The sequence below is a fragment of the Rhinatrema bivittatum genome, chromosome 1, assembly GCF_901001135.1.
Source record: "Rhinatrema bivittatum chromosome 1, aRhiBiv1.1, whole genome shotgun sequence".
Classification (NCBI taxonomy): domain Eukaryota; kingdom Metazoa; phylum Chordata; class Amphibia; order Gymnophiona; family Rhinatrematidae; genus Rhinatrema; species Rhinatrema bivittatum.
This window is the reverse complement of record NC_042615.1, coordinates 45517818-45545413: the sequence shown is the minus strand read 5'-3', so window position 1 is coordinate 45545413 and position 27596 is coordinate 45517818. Positions and strand designations below refer to the sequence as shown.

The 27596-nt window shown below is 40.5% G+C and overlaps 1 long non-coding RNA gene across 1 annotated transcript; it reads right to left on the bottom strand.

Moving 5' to 3' along the window:
• Positions 1–758: 758 nt before the first annotated feature.
• Positions 759–27128, bottom strand: LOC115090817. Its single transcript, XR_003856518.1, has 3 exons — positions 27001–27128; positions 4276–4308; positions 759–2859 (listed from the first exon to the last, which is right to left on the bottom strand). It is a non-coding gene; the product is annotated as an uncharacterized LOC115090817 (long non-coding RNA).
• Between the last annotated feature and the right edge of the window lie 468 nt (positions 27129–27596).

Genomic DNA, 27596 nt, shown 5'->3' with positions numbered 1-27596 from the left:
TATTTCTTTTAACGGTGTTCCTATTTTTTAATTAATTAATTATGTAAACCGTTGTGATGGGCTATTCTGAATGACGGTCTATAAAAAAATGTTTAAATAAATAAATAGACTACAATTTTAACCCTATGCTTGTTATTTTCCATGGAAAAAGTACTTGCACATATTCAAAGTGAAAGCATGTGTGTACCTTCTTTTTGAAAACTGGTGCAAACTCCACAGGTAATAAACTATCCACAGACTTTGTTCCAAGGAAGAGAGTTTGAAAATTGCCCCCAAGGGGTTAGGAGGGCTGGTGTTACAGAAACATTCAGAGGTATTCATTGTAAAACTGACATCATTAAATAATTTTTGACCTTATAATTGATGAAAATTCTAACTCCTTTTCATTACTTATAAGGTAAAAAATTCTTTAATGATGTCAGTTTTACAATGAATACCTCTGAATATTTCTGTAACACCACTCCCCGTAACCCCAACCCACCTCCCAAAAACTCACCCCGAATCAATGTGCCCCCTTATAATGGTCCATATATAGAGTATCAGACTGAGCTTTATAAGGAGACTTTCTCTCTCTCTTCCCCCAAAGTGGCCCTTTTAAAATCTTCCTGATTCTTTTTTCTATGACAGGCGAGAAACGTAACAAATATTTCCTACTTTATGACGTCAGTATTTGGAGTATCTGTCATCACTGTGGCTGCTTGGTCTATTTTACTCCAACAATGAATAATCCCATTTCAAAATAAAGCATCCAGCCAACATGATTAAAAACAATGCTTTTAATATCTTGCGCAGCATAATCCCAAACATATTTAGTCTATTCTTACAACCATAATCTTTGCAAACATTTTTAACAATCCCACGGTAAGTGCTACAGATATGTAAATACAAGGCTAGAAATTTCAGTTGTACACATACAGTTTAAAGAGCCATCTTACATACATGATTATTGACAAAGTGACCCCCATACAACAAAGGAAAAGCTTTGCACACATGTTCCACAGATAAGATATTACATTTAGTCTAGTCTGGGGCCGTTTCACATGGGATCAAGGATAAATACAACTCTAGCCCTTGCATTCATTTTATAAGGCATGATAGGCAGTATATTTCAGTGATAACCTTAGAACTGTGTTCTAATAAAGAAAGGGCCAAATATTAGACATTTTGAACCAAGTCAAAACCAGACTACAAAATCGTGACAATGTATGGTGAGATAAGCAAAGAAATTGGAAAAATAATGGAACTTAAGGCAAGTGCATCCATGTTCACAAGCTATACTTACAAATTTTAAGAAAACATACAGAATAAATACAAAGGCATTTGTATTCAGCATGGTTTTGTTTTTTATGTAAACAGTTATGGCAGGACAGTGTAAGAGCCCTTTTATAAAGTTATTTTCAATCATCTGAAAGAATTGGGTCCACAGCTGAGAGCCCTCTCCATTTTTAGTCAGGACATTCATCAAGTCTCTTTTTCTATGTATTACCTTTTAAAATACTGATATAATTCTGCTCTGACAACAAAATATGAGATATTTATACCTCACTCTCTGATTCCACTATCCTCACCTTACATTTTGGCAATCTCATGCAGGCAAATTAGTGCCCAGAGCCCATTACTGCAAGTAAAAGGTTCTGAAGCAAAATGTTTTCTGCAGGAGCTGCCACTGTAAAGATGTAACTTTGTGTAAACACTTACACCTACAGATGGGGGACGTATGATGAAGGGCTTCACAAATCATTTCAAGGATTCACCTCCTGTGAGTTACCAGGCCACGCCCTGCTACCCGGCATCGTGACCCACGTGGAACATAGAAAGATACTGGGAGTGGGCAGGGGAGGGTTTGAGGATTAGTATAAAGTGGATTTCCACATGTTTACAAGATCTCTTGATTCCAAATGCATTTGCTGATGGTCTTGTACACCAGTGGTTCCCAACCCTGTCCTGGAGACTCCCCCAGCTAGTCGGGTTTTCAGGATACCCACCGTGAATATGCATGAGAGAAAATGTGCATGTTATGGAGGCAGTGCATACTACTTTTCTCTCATGCATATTCACGGTGGATATCCTGAAAACCTGACTGGCTAAGGGGTCCCCAGGACAGGGTTGGGAACCACTGTTATACACCATAGAGTTGTACCCTAAACTCAGATGGCTCAAGTCATCCAAAATCAAGGCTCAATTCACCCAAAAGATTTCCAGCAGAGAAATACTTGTCAATTTTGATGAATATAAATATTCAAATTCTATATTAATAAAATGATTCAGAGGCCCTACATATCTTGAGGCTTTTAGACCTGCTCCTATTCTTTATCACATAACACATTACCAGCTTCATTACAGTAAAGATAAGCCTCATTATCCCTGTTCCTAATATACAGAATTGTTCTGATATCGATGTCTGGAACTAGGTGTAGTAAGCGCTTGATGTCAGCTTGAACTACAGGCAAGAAACTAAAAACACTTTCTGAATCATTATACTGCCTCATTCAAATATCGCCTGAAACACTTGCAGGCCCCTGCTCCATAGGAATCAATGGGGAAACAAGGATAAATAAAAAAAAAATAGAAATCTTTCATTTATTGTGCAAAAACACTTTTATATTTATAAGGAAAGCACAACAAATATTATGCAGGAATTAGGGGAATGTCTCATGAAAAATGGATTTCATGGCCATTGCACACTTTGGCAGGAATTAGTGGCAGAAAAGCCTGTAACGTGGTTCACACAGTGGAAGTGGGTTTTCAGGAAGCCAAACGTACAATCAATAACTGCCCTGGTGTAGCAGTCTTCTGAGCCTGTAGATGAGTGTAGAAATGGAGATAACAGCCAGGGCAAGAGGGGGCAATCATTGTCGCCTACAAACACACAAAAAGAATGACATAACATCACTTACAATACTCACATCACCCTTTCCTCACATCACCTCACACAAGATCTCATTCTCTTCCACACCCAGAACGCTCTGCTGAATGTCCTGAATATCATGGCCGGTTGCTGAAAATTTGGTCACCATATATCAATCACCCTATCAGGCACCATCTTTTATGTGTGCTGTGAAGAAGGATGTGAGTTCTACTCTCTCTCTCTCTCTATATATATATATAATCTACATTAGCTTGTGTGGCTGAGAAATGATTTTGTGCAGTAGTGCTGGCTAGTGCTGTAGGTTGTCAGCGTGAATGAGTCCAGCTTGCCCAATGTAGCGGTGATGCATGCGAGCACTGCATGTCTCTTAATACCCCTATAGCCCTTGGAATCCATAGTCCCATCATGGACACAAGCTGTTTGAACGGATGTGAGGTGTATATGTGTAAAAGAGTTTACATGCACGTAGAAAGCGGGTGGCATGCAAGTGTGAGTGAGTGAGGTGTGCCTGAATGAATGTGAGAGGGCGAGGGGGATTAAAAGCTGTGGAGATAAATAAAACTAGGCTCAGAATAGGAAGCTAGATAGCATGCAGGTGTTAGCCTAGGCCAAAATGGTTTGAAAGGGTGATCGCCAGGAAGAGCAGCCGTGTGTATGTTATAAATGGCTTTAGCATGGAAAATTGTAGCCACTGTTTAAAAAAGCAAGGGAAAGTTCTTTACTTATTTTGGGGAAAGCTCTCTGATGAAGTAAAAAAACCCAAAAACCTTTGTTTATGCTATTCTACTTTTTCTGACAGTGTGAAAGAGTTTGTTGTAAATTACCCTTACATAAAGGAAAGGGAACTGTGACACTGTGCCAGTGCTCCAGAATACGAGTAAATGTATTTGCTTTGGGGGCTGTTGGGGGCAAACAAAAGGTATGTATGTGTTTGAGCATATCTGTGGAATAGACAGCATTAATTTTGCATCTATGATAGAGTCTCTTCCTACATACTCCAAATGTTTTTTTTAGTAGGACTAGGATGAATATATATATATATATTTTTTTTTGACAAACATCTCCTATTCTATTGTTCAGTTTACACTATTCCCCCTCCAAAGGTTAAAAAGAATTTGGGTTAACCGAGCTGAGAAAATGAGAAACCATTTTCTAAACACAGTCTCGTTGGGTCACATGTTCTAAGCATTTTCTCCATGCACGCTAATGGCAGAAATAGTTTTTAAGATGTATGCAGTTGAACATTTATTTTTCTCCTTCACAGTATAAAAGGGGCCTTTTGTCCTACATCTATGGAACTGTAGATTAGAAAAATGCTTCTTGAGTACCTGCTCCCCCAGTACATACATACACATACACTTCTTGCAATAATGCAGGTGGCTTTTTTTATTCTAAGGTCCACTGACCTATTCACAATGCATTTTCGCCTCTGGTTTAATCTAGAAAGAAAAGGATATATACAAAAATATATAGTTCCAAAACAGAGAGAGGCATTAGCAGCTTTAAAACTCACATTTTTAAAAAAAAGCAGATTAAAATTCATACAAACTTAATCTGACCAATATTTCATAAATCTATTGCTATCCTACTTGCATGAGTATTAAAAATTGCAAACATAAGGCTCTTTTCGAACATTTCTAAATTCAGTGACGGTAAAGCTGATCTAGATTTTTTATTTAAATTGAATGCACTTTTAAATTTATGCATTTTAGTTGTAAACAACTTAAAACAATACTGAAATATGCATAATTTTGTAAAAATAGCTCATGATAGCTCATAAGATAGGGTTTAATACATTTTATCAGTTTATAGATCACAGAATAACACTGATCTAACCAGAATTTCAGGCATGCTTTTACATAAAATATATTAAATTAAAAAAAATTATATAATTAAACAACCTTTGTGTAAAAATCATTAAATCCACAGTTTAACAATAAAACCAATTCTATGCATTTACAACTTCATTAAGAAATAACAATTCAATTTCTCACATAATACAGAAATATATTTGTTAAAATGTATAGGCATTATACATAAAACATATATTACATATATATAGTGTGTATACATGGATCTGTCAGTATATATGCATTTATACAACAGTGGTCACATATAAATCCCAAGCTAAACCATTTATTTTCACAGTACATTGGCAAAGTGTTTGGATAAAATGCATTCTTATGCAAACACTTTAACTATAAGGCAAAAACCTCCTGTTCGTGCAATGCCCCCTCTCCCCCCAATCCGATCAGAGAACTTGTGCGCTAACCAATGACGAGTCAGAAACCGCCAAATAAGGTACATGCCCTGGTGTACTCACAAATCAATATCAAGGTAGTTCAAGTTCTTGCGAGAAAAACTGCATGGTTCTCCCCCCCCCCTCCCCAAAAACAAAAAGAAACTGACAGCCTGCCAGAAAATCTACACGGGGACGTTAATTTTCAAACCAACGTGCGGGCGTGGCCATTTTATAAGATGCGTGCACACGTGTGTGTACGTGATAAAACAGCCTTGATGCTCGCGCATGTGCGCCAAATATACAGTGGGCTTGCGCATGTGCAGGCAAATCCCATTTCTACCGCATACGTTTAGGGATTTTAAAAGTGGTGCGTGCCAATGCCATTGCCAGTTAAACCAGTACATCCCTAGTTTGCTCAGTTAAGGGGCAAGGTCCTCCAAACCCCCCCTGGTTTAATAGCCTTCACTCTCCCCAGTTAGGCCCGACCCTTAAAACCCTGCCGATCTGCCTAATTTTTGTTATTTTATAACTTATACCTTCTCCACAGCAGATGTAAACTTACACGGCAGGAGATCTGGGTGCGTGCCCAGGTGCGTATGTATTTATACGCACATCTCCGGTTTACGCCTGGAAGCGACCATGCCCACACCACACCCCCTTTTTGAAAACTTTGGATACGCAAGTGTCTCAGCAGCTTTTCAAATCTGCTCAGCGCGCGTGAGCCGTCTTAATCACCCATCCCCTAATGAATGTGCGTGCCGGGCTTTTAAAATTCACCTTCAAGTGAAAAAACCAAAAAAATACAAGAACCCCCCCCCCCCCCCCCCCAACAATCACTGTTGAAAACGCAAAATTTTCAATGGGCTGACCACAGACACATTTTTAAGGGATAATTTTTGTTAGTCAGCGAAAACCCCTAAAAAAGTTACACCAGTGTTCAAAGGGGATTTAGATGCATAAGTTTGCTTTGAAAATTGTCTTGCCAAAACAATGGACCCGGATTAGTATACTTGCTATTTGTCATGCATAGTTTAGCCGAAATGATTTATGCACAAACATTTTAAAATGAAAAAGCATGCTCACATGTCCCTATCCCGCCCAGACTCTGCCCCCTGGCTTGCCTCTCCCCTGTGCCATACAATGTGTAAGCACACAATTTTACACTCCTATTGGCTGTGCAATTTTCTAAAGGGCCATTGCTACTGGAAAAGCACAACTTCACCCACAGAAGTGCCCTTTGAAAATGACCCTTACTACCTCCATGTGTTATTAACAACGTCGCATAAACGAATTTCACTTTACAATTTGGAAGTTTTTGAAAGAACAGCTGACCTCCATACATCTGTTAAATATGCAAGAGAGAACATAGAGGGAGACCATTGGATAAAGCTTTGGTTCTTTCTGCTAGCTCACAAAGATGGGACTGAACATTTTTACTGGGGTTAAGGGGGTGGGGTGGGGTGGGCAGCACAAGTTGGTTACAGAAGCTGTCTGCCCCAATGGGCTAGGGGCAGCCAGAACCAAGCCTACACCTGTCATGAAATCTGTATATTCAGTTTTTCTTATTAAGTCTCAACGCTGCTGTTTTTCAAGCTGTGTTACAAGGACTGTAATAGTCACAGTGATTTTGTGATGGGTATTCTTAGCCACTGTGAAAATTGTTCCTGTACAAACTGCTGACTTTGTGATATCTCTCATACCTCATTGACAAGATGAAGAGCAATATTGCAATTTGAGTCTGAAATCCAATGCAATATAAAGAATCTTTATTTCATTCTTCCTTGAAATCTATTTAATAACTGCATAAACTTTTTTTTTGCTAATATGGGAATTTCTGAGCTCACATTGGAGGTATAAACATATATATATATATATATATATATATATATATATATATATATATATATATGTATGTATTTTTGATCACATATATACACACTAACAAGCTACAGGCCCGATTTTAAAAGGACCTTGCGCATAAAAACTGGGGTTACGTGCATGGCTGGGCCTTGCGTGCACCACATGCATTTTAGAACGGGCCCGGCCGCACGCGTAACCCCTGTTACGCGCAGAAGTGGCGGGCCCTGCAAAAGGGGCAGGCTGGGGGTGTGGGCTGGGTGGGGAGGTGTGGAGCGGGGGTCGGGCGTGGACAATTCCATTAGCTGCTGTCCTGGGGAAGTGTGAACCGGCAGCTGGCCGGCATGCAGAGTTTGCTTCTGCTCCCGAGGAGCAGTAAGTATAAAATAAAAGAAAATGGGGAAGGTTAGGGTTAATTTAGGAGTCAAGGAAGAGAGGGGAAGAGGGAGGAAGGATAGGGTTAGAGGTAGGAAAGTTCCCTCCCAGTCCGCTCCTTAATTGGAGCAGATTGGGAGGGAACTGGGCAAAGGCCCGATCACGTGTGAGTCGTGCACATGTTATAAAATGATCGTGTCCGTGTACGCATGTCGGGAACCGTGTGCGAATGTGCTCCTTTTAAAATCTACCTTTCTATGTTTGCATTTGACCTTGGTAAGTATTCAAAGGACCTAATCTACTGTTTTTTCTTCAGTTACGTTATTATGCGATAGAATCAATATAATATCTGAAGTGGATTTACAGCACAATATTATGGTTACCATGTTAGTTACACTTAGATATGTAGAAATAAGGGTCAAAAAACCACCTGTAGGTGAGATCTTTTTATTGGAGTTGTCCTCCCTAATGATTGTACTAAATTAGTCCAATAAAAACATGTCAACCTACAGCTTGTTTTTTTTACCCTTATTTCTACAACTGCATTTAGAGAATTCTGATGCTACAAAGATATTAAGCTAGTAAGTAACAAAAACTGATGACACATACAGACCCATTTTCCCTAATCTATTGCAACACCACAGACCTTACAGGATCTGCAGGTTTTACTCATGTTTCTCCATGGCTAGGGATCCTTTGGGACTCATTTATTAAAGTTTTCTGACAGTCATGCTCCAGTACAGTAGTTGCACTGGATTTCTCAAGAGAAAACCTCCCTGTGTTATCACCACAGAAGACAGCGGCACAAAACTTTAATAAACAAGCCCTTTTGTATTTGTCTGCAATGCTTGATCTGAAATTGTTTACCAAGATAACTACACAGAAAGTATGTTTTAGACTTCAAATATTTTACTGTTGTTCCATGATAAGGTAGTTATACAATTAGAAATTAATTTCCAATCAATATAAAATTTAATTTAACCAATGAAAAAAAAACCTAACATTTTTTGACATTAAGGGACTTAGGCAATTACATGCTAAAAAGCCCACATAACATGATCTTCCTTACTATTTTTTGTGCACCTGTGAAAATGAAGTCTCTCTAGTGGATGCACAAAATTAGCTTGCACATGCTGGGTTTGCAAATCCCTGACCTTTCGAGCCTAAAGTGAAAGGGCAGGTGAGCAATAGGGATTTCATCCCCCAAACTGCCCTCTCAACCACCCAGCCCCTCCAGAATGTGTTATGTTATGTAACAGCAATACAAATAATGGTAACGTGCCACTAGGCAGTGTCATTTCAAAACGTGCAGCAGTGCCAGCAGAAGAGCTGTCCAGTCCCTTCTGCAGGTGAAGAGTGGGACCCTTTGGAATTTTCAGGAATCATTCCAAAGGGCTTTTGGCCTGATCTTGATGGGGAGATAGGCCTGGAGTGAGTACAGCCTCGATGTGTCTGTGTGTCTGTGTGTGTATGCATGTGGTGGGGAATTGCCTTTGATGGGGAGAATGCTGTGATGAAGGAGTGCTCAGCCTTGATAAGGGGAGGGATGCTTTTGATTGAAGAGGACTCTACCTTGATAGCAGAGACTGCATTCTTCATGGGAAGCGGGTTTGGGGGGCACAAAATCCCTATGCAAACTGGCACTTTCATTTTGGGTTGGTGAGCATGGTGGATTTTGAGATGCAGCAACTGATCCGAGACAGATGTTAACTTTTAGGCTTTAGCAGGCATGGTAAATAGTGGGTGAAGGAGGATATGCCATGCTATTTACTGTGCGCCTGCCCAAGCCTAATTTGCATCTGATATTCCTTCATATACAGGTGGGTACGTGCTAATTTCAGTGTGCAACCACTAATGTCATCTGACCCCGATCTAGCGTGCAAACTAGGGTCTTAGTGCATAGCTTGCTATTCTGGGTGCATGCTAAATGTACACAGACCCATAAGTGTATATCATACACATGTGTGATTTATCCATATGTGAAAAACATTTGATAGCTCGCAAATGGTCAAAACATTTGGTGACTTTTTCAAATGTACAAAAATGCTGCAGACATCTCATTCTGGGATATATGTACAGTGTTATATGGCCTTTCACCCACTGAAAACACTTAGCAGAGATGTGTAAGAAGAGGTGTAAAGAATACTACGTAACAAAGCCATACACACCTATTAATATATAGCTTTTCTCTTTGCATTTTCATTTTTTTACTAGTTTGCTGCAGCCTACTGTAACAAAATGACACATTTTTTTCTTGAAAAACTTCCTGCACACCAGTCTGCACAAACCTTTGTATATATGTGTGGTGTTCTTATGTAAGTATATAATTAAATGAATTATCTGGAAATTGAATAAAGTTTAGATCTGCATAAAATTTATTAAAAAAACTATAAAATGTAACTGGTGAATAAAAATGGTGACCTGAACTAACAAACTAGTTCAGCATCTTCTAAAGCAAATACATCTTCCATGCACCACCTGATTCCTGAAATTAATTCCCTGAATTATTCTAAAAAGAAGACATCTTAAATGCAAGATCTGTAATAAGCAAAGGCAACACAATGAAGTGGTCTCCAAAATAACTTGAGAAAAATGTACTATAAAGAACTGATGTGTGTTTTTTTTTTTTTACCTATTTAAAACTTACTTCATGCTAAGTCTCTTGAAGCAACGTTTTCTCTCTCTATGAACGCTGAAGGCTGTGATGACTTTTATTGGGGTAACATAAGGATTAGCAAAAGATGCTGCAGGAGATGAGCTATTGAGACCACACAGGCCCATTTCTATGGGCATGACCCTAGAAGGCGGAATCTGTGTTCTGGAAAGCTCAAACTCTGTAAAAGAATCCGCTTTTCTGCGGGACATACAAGATTATTGTAACTCTGCAAAAACTATGATTACATGGATACATTTACCGCGTGTCGCCTGCTGCTGATTTTCCAAAGCTCCCTCATACTTTGCACCTGCTATTTGTGAGTGTGGCAGGGAGGAGGAAATAGTGCACATACTTTTGGAAATCCTATGCATGAGGGCTATTTTACTCCTCTGACCTAAAGCCTTCACCCACCCCTCCCACCGGGGGGAAAACTTTTTTTTTTTCTTTTTTAACCTGGCTAAAAACGTATACATGCAGTGGAACTCCTTCTGCACATTTAATTGGTTAGAGTAGGTATTCTCCTCTCCAACCCCAGACATATTTCTTTCACCACTGAATGCCGTACTGCTCTAATGATGTGAACGTTTTTTTTTTTTTTTTAAGCTTTCCATTCACATACCGCGCATATTTGCGAGTTAAATTGTTTCAGAGCTATCATTTACTTAAAATTAAAGTTTATGCAAAAAAAAAAAAAAAATCGTTTGAGATAAATTGGAAAACAAACTGAAAGGATGAAAGACTCCCCCCTTGCCAACACTCATGAAAAAAAAAAGAAGATTTTACTAAAAATTGGACTTAGGTGCCATTTATTCGTTTCTCCTCCTGCCATGGATGATGATGACTGAATATTTATCTATGAGAAAAGAATGTCTCATTTCATCACTTCCTCCCCCTCCCCCCAGTTTGGGGCTATAAACAAATAATAGTAGGCTTTGAAAACTCTGCTGCAATTAATCAGGCAAATGGTTAGTTAACTGGAAGAAAAAGGGAAAGGCCCAGGAAAGAAAAAGCCATGACATTCAAACAGAAATTTTCTTAGATATTAGATTTGTTTAAATTTGTCCTAATGTGGAAAAGATTTTGTAAAGACGATAGAAAATAAAGATATTTCTTCTTCCAATCAACCTGTTTTTTTTTTTTTTTAACTTTGAGAGAGGGGTATCCTGTTAAATTAGCTATCATTCATTATCCCAGTTTTTTACCTTTCAAAATGCGGGGCTGCTTGGCTGTTTCCTGGACAGAGGAGAGTTTGTAGAGAAGGGTCTGAGGCCGCAGGCATCACAGCACTGTGCCGTATGTATCCAGTGTCCCAACAATGCAGAGTGGGACAGGAAGGACTGCTGAGGGCAAGAGCACAAGCAATAAACACCCGGTTTGGCAAAAAAAAATGGTTCTTCCCACAGGTACAAGGATAAAAAAATGGAGAAAAGCTTTCATAAATCAGGTCCAGAGAGAGCACCTCCGTTTAACAAAAGCTGGAGGCCCTGGGAAGGTTAAAACCACGAAGGTGTGTCTGGCCTAAAGCTCTCTGTCAACTGAAATATATGGACCTGGGGAGCCCGTCTTTTAACATCAGATATGGTGCAGGGTTCTTCTGCCCATAACAGGAAAACCAAATAATCTGAGTGACATCCTAAAGACATGGCAAATCCTACCAAAGGTAGGCAAATGGATAAAGGCCCAAGCATTTCTGCTTATAAATACATGCACAAGGCGTTAGATGGAGTTAATCCTTCAGGTGGCTGAGTGTTGACACCTGTATGGCTTGGATTTCTGGATACTAGGGGAAGACAGTGTTACTCCCCCCACCAAACAATGCCAGGAGTGTAAGAGCGAGTATTAGTGCCCATCAATGTTTTCCTTCCTTGCACCGAGTTTAAATGGAAGAGGGAGTTAGAAGCTGAGCATAAAATGTCCTAAGGTGCAAGTACCTGGGCGTCTCCTCTGCTACGGGGTGCGGCTGTTTAGCGGCTCTTCGGTGGTAAAAGCAGTCAGTGTAGCAGGGTTCAAAAAGGGTCTGGACAAGTTCTTGAAGGAAAAGACTCTAAACCATTATTAACCAGGGAGACTTTCATTTTTTTTTTAACATTCTGCCTTTCATGCCACTTCAAAGCAGATTATGTTCAGGTACTGCAGATGGAAGGCTTACAGTCTAAGGGGGACATAAGTGGAAATCTGGCTGGCTGGCTCCATTTTTTTTCAAGGGCAACTGAGGGGAACTCTGAGCCCCACTAGTCCATCAGAGACTTGCAGGTACTTAAAGGGGTGGGGATTATGGGTTGGGGGGAGGGATCTACAGGTGGGAGAGGTTTGGGGACGACATGGAGCATGAGCAGTGCACTGGGAGTAAAACTTGCAAAATGCTTATTTTTTAACATTTGGGCTGCCTCAAGGGGCGATGGAGAGTGTGGGACAGGGGATTTTAAGGGATTTGGTGCCGAGTCGGGCGGTGTGTGTGTGTGTGTGTATACTTCAGGCCATTTAGCCCCTTTAAAGCGTGGCTCTGGAGGCATCAGAATGGGCATTAGCTCATCCATACTCCTGGGGAAAAGTTTCTTAGCAAGCTGCATGGCTCCCCAACATGGGGAGCCATGCAGCTTGCTAAGAAAGGGTTAACCTGGAAGTGAGGCACAGGTTGACTTGAGCACTGGTAGGCATTAGTGTTTCAAGGATTAAGCAGCAAGACTTTACCTATCATTTTGTCAGTAACTGTTTCACCACACTTGTCACTGGTATATGCTAGAGAAGCTGGAAGAAGACTAGGATACACTCCAAGAAAATGGATCCAAGAAGCGTCTACAGCCAGCAACACAGACATGCAAAGTAGCAAATGCATGTGTCATCCAACAAACACCAGAGTTCAGTCCTTAGATACACTGTACAAGAGCTTTTTTCTCTGCTAGAGAAAAAAAGTTGTATGGTGGCTTAAAATAAGTGTCTGAAAATGAAAGCGTCAGGCTAGGAACAGAAAGCAATGTACACTAGGATGTGTACTACAGTGTAGAGAGGAACTAGGGCATTTGATACATGGGGGAGGATACACAGAATTCCCTTGGTGGTAATGGACATTATTCACTCTTCTTTCACTGCTGTAAGGGTGTCACCAAAGTATCCCTTATTAAAGACGTCAAAGATGCTGAATACATGAGATCAGAGAATGTGAATGCATATGGTTCCTTGACTCTCCCCAATAGGAGGCGTCTTGATAGGGTGTGCTCATCAAAATTCACTCTGGCTCGGGTTCTGTTCTTCCAGTCTTCCATCCTAAGAGGGTGGCTGGGATACAAGGGTGTGGTTCCCAGGCCCTATGACTTAGGAGCGTTTTTTGGGATCCAAGGAGGGATCTTGAGAGGGAAGTGACGGAAGAAGATCTTAAGGAAGTGGGGAATTCGTCCCATATTCCTCTTTTGCTTTCAGAGATGTTCTTAATGTCTGAATTATAAGAAATGGAGTTCATCTTACTGGAGTCAAAGAGAGGATTGCCAGTAGTGAACCACTGCTTCAGAGCTACTGTGTGAAGGAACTCATTCTGCAAGTGCAAGAGATTTTTCCAGTATAGTGCTGCTAGACCACAGGAGTCTGCACTATGAAAACAGGTGGTCCAGGTGATTTCCTACTCTTTAGTTTGGCAATCTGGCCTCCTATATCTTCTAGGTTCACCGTGACTTGGTTCAGTTCATCCGAATCATCACCCTTGAAAATCATGTCTGGAACTGGTATCTCCCTAACATCCTCATTAGTAAACATGGAATTATAGAATTCATTTAATCTTTCCGTGATGGCCTTATCTTCCCTAAGAGCCTCTTTAACTACTTGATCATCTAACAGTCCAACCGACTCACTCACAGGCTTCATGATTTGGATATATTTTTTAAAGTTTTTATTATGAGTTTTTGCCTCTACGGCTAACTTCATTTCAAATTATCTCTTAGCCTGTCTTATCAATGTTTTACATTTAACTTAACAATATTTATACTTTTTCCTATTTTCTTTGATGGATGCTTCCAATTTTTGAAGGAATGTTTTTGGCTAAAATAACATCTTTTAACCATGCCAGTAATGGTTTGGCCTTCCTTCCACCTTTCTTAATGCATGGAATACATCTGGACTGCGCTTCTAAGATGGTATTTTTAAAACCGTGTCCTTCCTTTCAGTTTTTTTCTATTTTCCTCATTTAATTAAAGTTTCCCTTTTGAAAGTTTAGTGCTAGAGCTGTAGATTTACTTATTGTCCCCCTTCCAGACATTAGTTCAAATTTGTTCATATTATGATCACTATTGCCAAGTGGCCCCACCACTGTTACCTCTCTTACAAAATCCTGTGTTCTACTAAGAATTAGATCTAAAATAGCTGCCTTTCTCGTCGGTTTCTGAAACAATTGTTCCATGAAGCAGTCATTTATTTTATCCAGGAACCTTATCTCTCTAGTATGTCCTGATGTTATATTTAATTATTTACCCAGTAAATATTGGGATAATTGAAATCTCCCATTATTACTGCACTGCCAATTTGGTTAGCTTCCCTGATTTCTATTAGCATTTCATTGTCCATGTCCATCTCATCATTTTGGCCAGATGAACTGTAGAATACTCCTATCACTGTACTCTTACCCACACACTTGGAACTTCTGTGCATTTAGTCTCTTGTATGATCTATATCTTGTTAGACTCTGCCCCCTCTTGGACATAAAGCACCACTCCCCTCACTAAGTTGAACCTCTCTATCATTGTGATATAGTTTGAACCCTGGTACAGCACTGTCCCATTGGTTATCCTCCTTCCACCAAATTTCTGAGATGCCAATTAGGTTCATCTCATCATTCTCTGCTATACACTCTAACTCTTCCATCTTATTTCATAGACTTCTGGCATTGGCATACAGACATTTCAAAGTGTGTTTTTTGTTTGTATTAATAACCTTTAGTTCAGGTGATTTTTTTCTTATAGGCACATGGACTACTTTTGCTTTTAATGGAACCTCTCTGTTTGGATGTCCTAACTCTCCTGTTTCATTAGTATCTTTTGAAGATATCTCCTTCTGAACCATGCACTGCTGAGCGACTGTTGGCTTTCTCCCCTGATTCTAGTTTAAAAGCTGCTCTATCTCCTTTTTAAACGTTATACGTTTATTTATTTAAAACAATTATATTCCACTTTTTTGAATTGCCTTGTACACAGCGGTAATGTGTATTTTCTTGCTGGGATGTTTGTATGAAACTTCCAAATGTCTAAGGCCTTTAAAGACTGACTCTTGCTCTCCTCCCTCCCCCTCCACCATGAGAAAAGAACCAGGGAGTCTGACTTTCAAACCTAAACCCACTCCCTCGCCAGGAAAGAACCAGGGAGCCTAACTTTCCAACCTATCCAAAGTACAGTATTTACGTGCATAAGTGAATGGACTCATGGAGATTTATGCTCAGTTAATCAAATACTACGTAATTCTGCTACAAAAGTGCAGGTTTATGTTTCAGTATGCATGAATATTTCCAATGCAAAACCCCCCCATACTTTCTCTACTTATTTTGTACACATATAGGCATACCCAAATTTTACAAAGCCCGAGCTCATACAACCCGGGGGATACGCACGTGGCTGGGCCGTGCAAGTGCCGAGCGCATTTTAGAAATGGCCTGGCCATGCGCATATCTCCCGGTACGCAGAAGTGCCGGGCCATGCAAAAGGGGCGGGCCATGGGGGTGGGATCTGGGTGGGGAGGGGGCCGACTGGGACAGTGGCCATTAATCCGCATGTGGAAGTTACTTCTGCTCCAAAGAAGCAGTAAGTATTAAAACAAAAAACTTTTAACTAGCTAGGTAGGGTTAGGGGTCGGGGAGGAGAGGGGAAAAGGTAGGAAGGGTAGTTAGGGGGATAGGGAAGTTCCCTCCCAGTCATCTCCTTAATTGGAGCCGACTGGGAGGGAACTGGGATAACCCTACTCAGGTCGCCATTCTTATTTTTTTAAAATACCCCCATGTTGCGTGCAGGGTAGGCTACATGTGCATGCGGACACTGAAATCCGGCACGCATGTGCGTGCAAGAATCATATTTTATAACATGTATTTGCCAACGCTCACATGTTAGAAAAAAGCCACATCCATGTGCGCGCCGGGAACCACATGCACATGGACGCCTGCACGTTTTTAAAAAATCTACCTTATATATTTTATGCACTTAAAAAATATAACATCTTATAATGTATTTTCATTCTAATAATATCTCTTATGTTACAAGTTATGATATTTGCTTGTATTTTGTGAAAATGTATAAATAAAGAGTTGAAAAAATAAAATAAAGAAAGGAATTCTTAGTTGGGGCAGATTAGCAGGTTTAAAGTTAAATTTGGAGAAGTTGGAGGCACTGCCAATGAGAGAGGAAGTGGTAGAAATATGTGGATCTGATTTCGCAATGCAAAGGTCAAAAGATCGCTAAAGTACTTGGAGGTTCGCTTGCATAAAGATATATCCCAATTAAAAAAGATTAATGTTTATTGGACAAAACTAAACAAAAGGTGCAAACTTGGATGGACTACCCATTGTCATTAACAGGCAGAATCAGATTATTTCAAATTATATTGCTGCCCAAGCAGATTTATTTCAGACTCCTCCTAAGCATTTATTTCAGACTCCTCCTAAAAATGGCGCGGGCCATCCATTGCTCCTACCATGTGACAGAGGCTGACCAATGGCACCGATAGCCCCTGTCATATGGTAAGGGCAAAGGGCCATCGGTGCCATTTTGATTAGTGGCAGCCAATGACCCAAGAGGGAGAGATCGCTCCCGAGACCCTGCTGGACCACCAGGGACATTCGGTAAGTCTTGGGGTGGGGGGTTGCAATTAATTAAATTTGAAGGGTTGGGTGGGTTTGGGGTTTTTTTTTGTTTAATGTGCCCTTTCTCCCCCCCCAAAAACGATAAGAAAACCACACAAAATTTAGTGGGTTTTCTTATCGTTTCGTTGGCCCCCTGAAACGCAATGAAATAGGAAATATCGTCTCTATTTCCTATTTCATTGCAAATGAATGCACATCCCTATTAAGTTGTAGAATATCACATTATTTACTTATAGAAGGTAACAGGGACTTTGCCCTGGGTTTTCAATGTAGAGTGTTTAATTAAAGAGTGTGGCAATATTAGTATACAGGTATTAGCACACTTATTAAATGAGTCTGATGAGAGCTTGTCATTTCAAGAATTTTAAAAATTCCTCTGACTTGGACAATAAACAATTCTATGCATATCTCCAAATTAGGCGTTATATGCAGTCCTTGGATTTACTTGATCTAACTCATAGAAATCAGGAAATACTTTCTGAGATATTTGATCTGGAAGAGCCGGACCGAAATACCATTTGTTATTTGTATAAATTATTATTATTGAGTATGATAGTATTATTTGGGGGTTGAAACAGGTGATTGATACAGATATTTTATTGGATAATTATGCAAAATTATTTTCTAGACTTCGCTCTCTCATGTCTAATGTGGGACTCCGGGAAACTCAATATAAATTTTTGATGAGAGCTTATATACCTAGTGCTCATGCTTGTACAATGGGATTATCTCAGTCTGACAAGTGTCCTAAACGCCAAGATGCTCAGGGCATCTTGGGGCATCAGTTCTGGTCGTGCTCAGTTATACAAGGATGCAGAGATACATCCAGGGGGTAATAAGGACACTAATTCCTTTGGAAGTCCTTTTTGATGAGCTTCAGAACCTCACTTTTTCCCAATGAACATATTAAGCTATGGGGGCAAAAAATCCTATTATTAGCAAAGAAAACTACCCTTCAAAAGTGGCTGCTCCTGGAGGCCTCACAGTTACACCACTGAAGACAGCTGTACATCAGTAATGCGCCATGGAATGAGGAGAAGACTGATTTGACCATTAGGTGCAGAGTTCTTTTGAAAGTCTAGGATCTTTATATACAAGCATTGACCCATAGGGCTTGTAGCCTTTTTCTAAACATTACACAATAGGAATAATATGAGTCATACCAACTGAATGGTTTCCAGAGCTTCATAAATGGTTGCCTAAGTTCCAGAGCATGGGTTGGGAGAGAGTGGGAGATAAAGGGGAAAGGAAGGTATATGGATTGTTTGTTTGAAAATGTTGACGTTAAATCTATTAATTGTATTTTATAATACCATGACTGAGTAGCATGTGAAGATGAGAAGAGTACACCATCTTCATGTGCTTTGACCGTTCTCTTTTGTCTTTATTGTACAATATGTGAAAATTCAATAAAACAGATTTGAAAATAAATTAAAAAAATTTACATATATGCATGATAATCCTGATTTATACGCAGACTGGTATTTTTTAAAGTATGCACACATACTGTTTGTGTGCGTACTTGAAATCACCAGATTGCTGATACTTTTGCCAATTTACAGAGTTTGTTTCCAGTTCACTTAGACCCACCAGCATTTCGCCCTGAACCCCTACCAGTTCACCCAGATCTCCCATCCAAAAACTGCAGACAACAGACAAGTCCGATTTCACTTGCACCAGTCAGTTAGCAGGTGTAAAAGTGTACAAACAAATTTGTAATGTATGCGCAAATATTTCTTACAAAATAGCAACTACCATGCGTACTTCTGAACTCCACTCCGGAATGTCCCTAGACCACTCCTCTTTTCGCCAGTAAAATATATGCTCAAAATGGAAAATACACGAGTACTTATGACATTTATAAAACAGCATATCCGTGAGTGCATGCTACTTACATGTGTATATGTTATTTTTATGCATTTGAAAATATACTCCTAAGGAGCATAGAATATCTGCTTGTCTCACCTATCCCGAATGTGCCCTAGAGTTTTCATAGCTGATTTACTGACATGATATTTGCAGGAATAGCCCAATGGCCAGGTCATCGTGTTGTGAATTGTGTGTGCCCCTCACTGTTGAAGACATTCAGTGCACTCAGAGCCAGAGAGGAAGAGAAAATATTTGCTGCTACCACAGAGAGGGCGTGCCTTGGAGGAGACTTCCTTCCAGCCCTTGAGCTAGTGAGGGTTCCCCAGAACTGTCTGGGGATACTGTCTGGGTGAGGGGGGGGGGGGGTGGGGAGGAGGTTAGAAATGAAAACATGGTTGGGGAAAGAGACAATAGAGAAAGATAACTGCACAGTTCTTAGTTACTACATTAAATAACAATGCTTCTTTTTTTTCACAAATGGATAGGAACATTGGTGCATGTGCAAACCATTTGATATTTTATGGCAGCCATTGTTTGCTTTTTTTTCAAATACTATATGAACTGTGACAACATTTTCCAATCAAATTGATAGTTTAAATGTTTATGCCTCCTGGAGGAACATGAGCTCATCAGCCATTGTTTTCAATAAGATTCATTTTAATAAATATGTAGGGTTTTCCATTTAACAGCTGTTTCTCACCAGTCTCCATGTGCCACGTAATGTGGAAAAGTCTGTTGGGATATCCCAGTAAAAAGGTTTAAATTAATCATCTCATGCCAAAACATTTTGTAGAACACAATTCTAGATGTGATATGCATCAAGCACGATAAAGGTTTGTAAAACTGGGTTGTTTTCTTTTTTTTTTTTTCTGTGTGTGCTTTGTACAAAGGGCCAGATGGTCTCACCCATGTTGTGTCTATGGGAATAATTGCTAGTAAACCTATCCCTGTGTTTACATGTTTAGCTCCTAGGAAAGCCAAGGACATCTATGTTTTACTCATGTACAAGAACTGCAGCTCGAGTAACGTCCACCTTGTTTGTTATGATAAGGAATTCTTGGTATCCTTTCGGTAGACTTCAGCCCTTTACTGTAGGAAACCACATGAAATAAAAAAAAATGGTATGAAAACTTGAATCTTACTTTTAAGCAACTGATCTTGTTCTAGTAATGACTTATAGACACAGGAATCAGGCCAACAAAATCGTAAACTCGTTGCGTAAATAGTCTCTGCTGATGAAAAAATATCTTAAAAAAGTGAATGCATTAGAAAACTGCTGTGAACCACTTTGCATTTTGACAATTTAAATATAAAAAAAAAAGTCTAGCATTTACTCTTTGTGCTGCCATCCCTACAAGCAGTCTAATATGCATTGAAATACCACATTTGACAGATTTAGACAGCTGGCTTGTTCAAAAAGAGTTCACATTTTGTTAATGTCACCAGCATTGAATAAGGGAAGATTAGAAGCTATGGTCATTTTAACAAAATGGTTGTCAGGACATTTTTTTTTTTGGTAGAAGTTTTTGGAATGGAACTCAGTAAAAGACTAGGGCTAGAAAGCAGTGGAGACAAAGGGCTGCTATTAACCTACAGATGCAGGCTGCTGCTGAGTTCACTGCAAGATTTGTCACACCGCTTAGCCAATGAAGTGTTGGTGTGACTGGAAGGTTACCACCCCTATTCTGGGGTAAGAGGGCAATTTGGTCTCCATGCTCATTTAATCCAGAGGATTCTTTGAATAGACTGCCAATTGGCATCTACGCTGTGTATAATTGTGCATGCACTTTTTAATGCAGGCTATTGTCTGCCAAGTGCTGAATTGAGGTCTCTGGGCAAATGTCCATTTTGCATTGGAAGGTTTTAAAGGCAAGGTACAGAAGACCAAATGTGTTATTCTAGTCCTTCCCTCAACAAATTCTTTTACAGCAAGTACCAAAATGAAAATACATAAGTATATAGAATTTTATTAATTTCTGATTAATTACTTTAAAACAACTGCAATTCAAATGTAGAAAACTGTAGACAGTACAAGAACATTTACTGTGTTTTCTAAGTTGTTTTTTGAGTCTGGTGAGAGCGGTCAGGGTTAAGCATTCACAAACAGGTATTTATCAAAAGCCCTGTGGGGGAACTCTGCGATTGTTCTTCTGCCCCTTGCCAGCAAAGGCTTGTTTAAATTAAAAAAAAAAAAAAAAAAGCACTGGACTGGCCTGATGGGTCTGTGAAAATTCTATGCACCATCAGGCAGAAGAAAAGAGCTTGATCACCAGGCCAAGGCACTACTCCCTGTGCCAGTGAGGGGGGGAGGGGGGGGGGGGGGGGAGGGGGGTGCGGAGGGAGAGGGAGGAAGTCAGAGTCATTGTGCAAGAGCAACACCTAGTGAGCACATTTAATGTACATGATTGCAGGGTCATGGATGGAGCCCTGGCCAAGGACCTTTGATGCAATGCATGGGCTAAGTGAATTGGGAAGGGATGCAAATTGGGGGGCGAGAGGGGGTGGGGTCGGTGGGAAGGAAATCCCTCAGTCATTGGGAATGAAGGCTCCCAACTCAAGTTCACAATGAGCTAGAAGCCCATAAGATGCAGGAGGAAATCGCTGGGCCAAAAAACAAAAAATATTTATGAAAATCTAATTTGCGGTTGAAAGAAAGGAATGTTCAAAACCATAAACTAAACAGAGATTCCATTCTGCAGCGCTACTTATAAATTACTTTTTTGGGTACTGATCTTTTCTTTCTCTCCCCCTTAAAACCTGAACACAACTTAGAAAAACACAATGGGCCAGATTTTTAAAGGTGCACGTGCGGGGTTCATTTGTGCTTGCTACCCAGCGCGCACAAATGTACACCCGATTTGATAACATGCGCGCGCTGCTGCGCGCATGTTATAAAATCCGGGTCGGCGCGTGCAAGGGGGTGCACACTTGTGCACCTTGCACAAGTGTGCACCCCCTTGCACGCGCCCTTTTCTACCGCTCCCCCCCACCTTCCCCTCCCTTCCCCTATCTAACCCACCCCCCAGTCCTAACTAAATCCTCCCCCCTACCTTTGTTGCAGAAGTTACGCCTGCCCAAGGCAGGCGTAACTTGCACACGCTGGCCGGCTGCTGGTGCACCATCCCCCGGCACAGGCCACTGTGCCGGAGGACTCGGGACCGCCCCGGACCGCCGCCAGGCCCCCGGCCCGGCCCCGCCCATTTTTTAAAGCCCCGGGACATACGCGTGTCCCGGGGCTTGCGCGCGCTCCCGAGCCTATGCAAAATAGGCTCGGCGCGTGCAGGGGTAGATTTTCAGGGGTTACGTGCATATCTTACGTGCGTAACCCTTTGAAAATCTACCCCACTATACCAATACAAGGACTCTGAATTTCCATGATATATCCGTGCTAAAAATCACCATTTTCAATGTTCACTGTACTGTTACAAAGTCATGTGCAAAGTGCAACATAGCCAAAGCTTCTTGGCGTGAAGACTACAACATTATTTTAATCACATATACAATACTCCAGCCAACAACATTACAGCCACTATCTATCGCATTCTATACAAGACAGAGGGCCCGATGACCAAGCTGCCATTTCTCGGTGTTGAGCAGGCGGCTCCTCCCAAAACAGCCATCCCCCAACTTTGCAAACTGTTCAGTGCGGGGTGATGTGCATGCAATAGATATGCAAATTTAGTCACAGAACAAATAGCCACAGTTTGTCCATCCCTAGGTCAGTTCCAGCCCTTTAAAGCAAGGCAGCTCAATTGATAAGGCGCTACTGCCTGTATCTTAGTCTGCGATGCAATGGTGGTTACAGCAATACCCGAATATGGATGACGCAAGGCTTTTAGAGTATGGATTCTATTTCAGTTTCATGCTCCCTTATTGGGGCCCCTTTTCTAGCAATTGTTGCTCAGTACAGGAGGTAGGTATTATAGCCCAACAAAAAATAGACAAGGAACTCGAGCTGGGGAAGGTGGTGAGCCCATTTCAGACCCAGCCTTTTACTCATTTTAGGACTTCCTCTATTGGGTTGGATTCAAAAAAAGACAAAGGCAAATTCAAGATAATATATTATCTGTTATTTCCATTAGACTCGGGAGTCAATGACTACTTTCAGCAGGAGTACCCTACTGCACAATATATCTCTTTAGATCAAATCGTTGAGATGGTCCGCAATTCCGGGAGGGGTTCCTTGTTGGCAAAAGTAGATACTGAGTCAGCTTTCAGGATACTTCTGGTGCACACCAACTCAGTTTGTTTATTGGATCTCATTTCAAAGGATCATTTACTTCAATAGGTGTATGTCCATGGGATGCTCTGTTTCCTGCACTTATTTTCAAGCGTTTGACACCCTTGTCCACTGATTAACCAGTTGCAGATCAGGTTCCAATAGAATCATACATTACTTAGACAACTTCCTATTTGTAGGTAGGCCAGGCACATCAGAATGTAGTGGTGCTCTTGACACATTCAGGCATGTCACCTCTGAATTTGGTATTCCATTGGCAAAAGACAAGACAGAAGGCCTAACAGCAAGCTGACATGCCATGATCTCCAATTTACCCCTGGAAAAAATAAGTACTTTATGGTAGCGGTAGGTCAGTCACTGGTGTCAAAAAAGGAGACCATCGGTCAGCTGCAGTCCCTTATAGGGCTCCTGAACTTTGTGCGTCTAATTATCCCAATAAGGCAGGTTTCCTTTGCTGTCTCACTTTGGCGTCAGCTACTATGAGGGTCCAGAATCACTTTGTTAGACTTAGTAGGACTATTAAGGAGAACTTGAAAGTTTGGCAAGCCATTCTTACAAGTTTTAATGGGGTTACAAAATGGCAGATGCCTGAGGTCTTCAATGAGGATCTCAAATTTTTCTCGGATGCTTCAGCAGGAAACAGTTTTGGCCTTTACTTTAATGGATGCGGGTACGTGAAGCAATGGTTATCTGACTGGGGGAAGAAGGGATATCCAGGAACTTTGCCTTTCTAGAGCTTTTTCCTATACTAGTTGCTCTTGAGATTTGGGGAAACGGGTTAATAAATAAGAGGGTCCTTTGGTGATCAGATAATATTGCAGTTGTCATGGTGATTAACAGTCAAACTGAAAAATGCCCCTTGTTAACCCTCTTGATGCAGAGGATAGTGTTGGAGGCCTTGCAGCTAAACATAACATTAAGGGCTAAGCAGATACCTGATGTTGTTAATGTGATCGCTGATGCTCTCTCTCTCATTCAAAATAGGTGCTTTTCTGGATGCTGGCCCCAGAAGCCAACAAGGAAGGGAAACCTATGCTGAAGTGACCATGGAGACGTGACTATGGAACAGTGACATGAAATGATTATTCAGATTAGCCTTGTGCATTCCATATGATGGCCCTATTCCAAAGGATGGGAACAATTTTCTTCATACCAAAGGGACCAGGGCAGAAAATGTGTTTGGCCTATAGAACCAACCCTTCTGGTTGGTTTTGTGATGCATGCTTGGTGATTTGGCCTCTTGTTAAACATTCTGAAGACCTTAATACTTGCCAGCACTGCATTTTTGGTAAAACTTAGGGGCAAACCCAACCAATCTGGATCATTCTTTCTGAGAAAACTTGTCCAGGTGTGGGCCTGCGATAATGGAATTCTAAACGTCAGAGACAAGAGGTGCCCCATCACACATGACATCCTGTTGCGTTTGCACAAGGCATTAGGGATAGTAGACACAACAGACTTTATATGTAAGACTGCATATGATTCAGACAGGTAAGGAATAGGCAGCAGGTTCATAGGGAATGGGTGGGGAGGACTGGGATATTCCTCACCTATTTGTGATTTCCCCTTTTTGCTAGATGTGACAAAGTTTGTATGGATCTGTGGCAACTCCTTTGTATTTTGGGCCTGAAAGCAGGTGGTTGAATGACCACTGCATTTAGGATTAGCACCGTGCAGAGTAAGAGTGCTATGGATTGGGCTATGTTCTGGGAACAGCTTCTACTGTCATTGATACAAGCCAATGGGACTCAACCATCGCCCGACCTTATCCTCATCTATCTGGGTGGCAATGAACTAGCAGAGCTAAAAGGGGTAAAACTTATCAAGTCAGATTTGGCCCAGGTAGCAACACTCTTTCCCAGAGCCAAGCTTGTGTGATTGCATATCATCCAAAGAGGGCTTGGCAGAGCATTATTGCTCCTAAAAAGATAGAAATGAGCTAGAAGAGGGTAAATTGGGAGGTGGCGGTATGGCACAAGCTCCTTTCCCAGGACCAACCTGGTTAATACTGGAAAAGTAGGGTACCCCTATCCAAAGTAGGGCCAGAAATATTTTTGACCACATTACAGGATGTGGTAGAAGCAGGCTTATTGCTACAATATTGGCTGTAGCAGGTGGGGAGGAGCTAGACTAAGCAATAGGTCACTACTCCAGGCTTACAACAGAAGGAAGAACTCATCTTAGGTCAGCTGCAAAGTAGACATTTATTCTCAAACTTGGTATACCCGCCGGGTCTGTCTGGCAGGTGGCATCTTGCATACAAACTAAGTAGCCGGGTCTGACTGGCAAGCTGTGGAAAAGAATTTGGACTTAAAGTGGCCGAGTCTGTCTGGCAGGCCACGAATTACTCATGCCGGCTTAGTCTGTCTGGCAAGCTGGATGTTGAGATGAGCAATATGGTTAGCAGCTAGTAATGTACTAGTCAAATATGGGATGGGGGAGATGAAATTGTTAGATCATCATAATCTCTGTTATAATTGCATATTCGTTGTATTGTAGATTTCTTGTTGGGATATTAACAAAGTTGTGGACAAATAATTCTTCCAGTATACCTGCCTGCCACAATCCTGTTTCTTGAAATCTAGCCTTATGCAGGGGGAGGAGGGATGAAGGAGAATTGGGTCGGAGATGGGGGGTTCTAGTTACTATTGCGGGCAGGCGCCTACAGTATGCCGCCATTTTGTTTTAAAAAGTATGACAAAATGCACATGTATTTCTATTATTCTGATCTGAAGTACTCTACAGCATAAGTGAATAAAAATATAGAGAAGTTCTTGATACAAAAGGTGGAATAATCAAATAACTGCATTTTTACCAAGGAAATAGTACAGTGATGGTGATAAGGATTTCAATTTTGCAATGGATAAGCAATTTATGAATTTACCAGACTATCATCTCAACCATTTATCAGGAGCATTTTTGTTTTAAGAAAAATGTCACAGTTAAAATCTCTTGGGCAAGTTTGTGTAATGAGCTATGAAAACCTGTTCTGATTACAAGGGTAAAAGCCTACATCCATTATGAAATCAGTGATACCAAATAATCTTTAAGGGCATCATATAGGCTACCGTTTCCCAAAACAGTCCTGGGGACTCCCACAGTCAGTCAGAATTTCAGGATAAATGCAGTGAATATGCATGATACAAACTTGCATATACTGAATTTCCAACCCATGCAAATTTATCTCATGTATATTCATTGTGGATATCGTGAAAGCCTGACTGGCTGTGGTGTATTTAGGGCAGGTTTGGGAAATCCTGATATAGACCATATGATAAACATACAGATTTATGCCTTGGATCATGTCAAACAGGCCTCAGAAGTACATAGATTATAACACTAGTTCTGAGAACATACTTTTGATGTCCATGCATGTGCTTCTTACACAGACACACACACATTTTATGTACATCTATATAAATATATAGATATATAGAAATACATATGTATATCTATATATTTATATATATATATACACACATACACACACACAAACACAAACAATATGTTTACAAAATCTTAGATTTGTAACAGGTAATTATAGTTCAAACAGCAGGCAACAGTCAAAGTGAACACGTCATCAGGATTCTCTTTTGTGTTTCCTGTGTTTTCAGGATGGTTTTACAAAGCAAAGGACACCTCAGTTTTATAGCGGATAAAAGCTGCCTCCTACAGGTGGACACAGTGATGTCCCATCAGCAGTATTTCTCTATGTCTTTTATCCTTAGTCAGTCATCGCCCTCCTTCAGGGGTCCGTATTTTATGCGCTACAAGCTTCCTTCTTTTTCCACGTTTGCCATATATATACGTACGTATATGCATAGTCACACACATACACTCTTTTGGAAGATATATTTAAATTAATAAAAAATAATCAGAATCACAGGAGTCTGCAGAAAGCATAACAGAGTTTTTTGTTTTGATTTTTTTTTTTAATATAACATGTTTCCAAATAAAATGCCCGTTGAAAAGATATCATTCAGACACAGTCCCAGAAACTATACAATGTAACTGGTTAGATCCAGCAGATAGGACGTTACGTCTATGATCTGATCGAGAATACCTGCCCTGGCCACTCTGCGGATGTTTCTATCCACTTGTTCACACTGTGCACCCAGATAGCCTTTTTTGCATAAGCATTTATTTGGTCGGACACAGACTCCTCCGTGACGACATGCTGGTTCACATTTTGCTGTTAAAAAACAAAAAACAAAAACGAACAAAGCACATGAATAAGCATGTTTTTCAAGAATCTTGGATGTAGTTATGAAAATAGGACATAGATCTAAAAATGAAATAGTTATAATCTTATTCAGAAAAAAAAATCCTAGGTTTTAACCATAAAAAAACTGAAAACAGCATAAATTTGTTATGTGCATGTGATATTCTAAGTTGCAGATCTGTTTACATAAGAATGAAATTTCATGCTAAGGCACCAAAATCTGAATGTTGGATATTCTCAGTAATTTAAATTTGTGGAATGGATGGGTGGAAGTTCCAAAACATTTTTCACCCAAAAAAAACAAAAATCACTAATTGAGGATAGGTAATCATTCTATTCTAGTACGACAAGAACAATGGCCAGAGCCAGAGGAATGCTAGAGTGCATAGGGAGAGGCAAAACCAGTAGATAAAAGGAGGTGAGAATGCCTCTGTAGA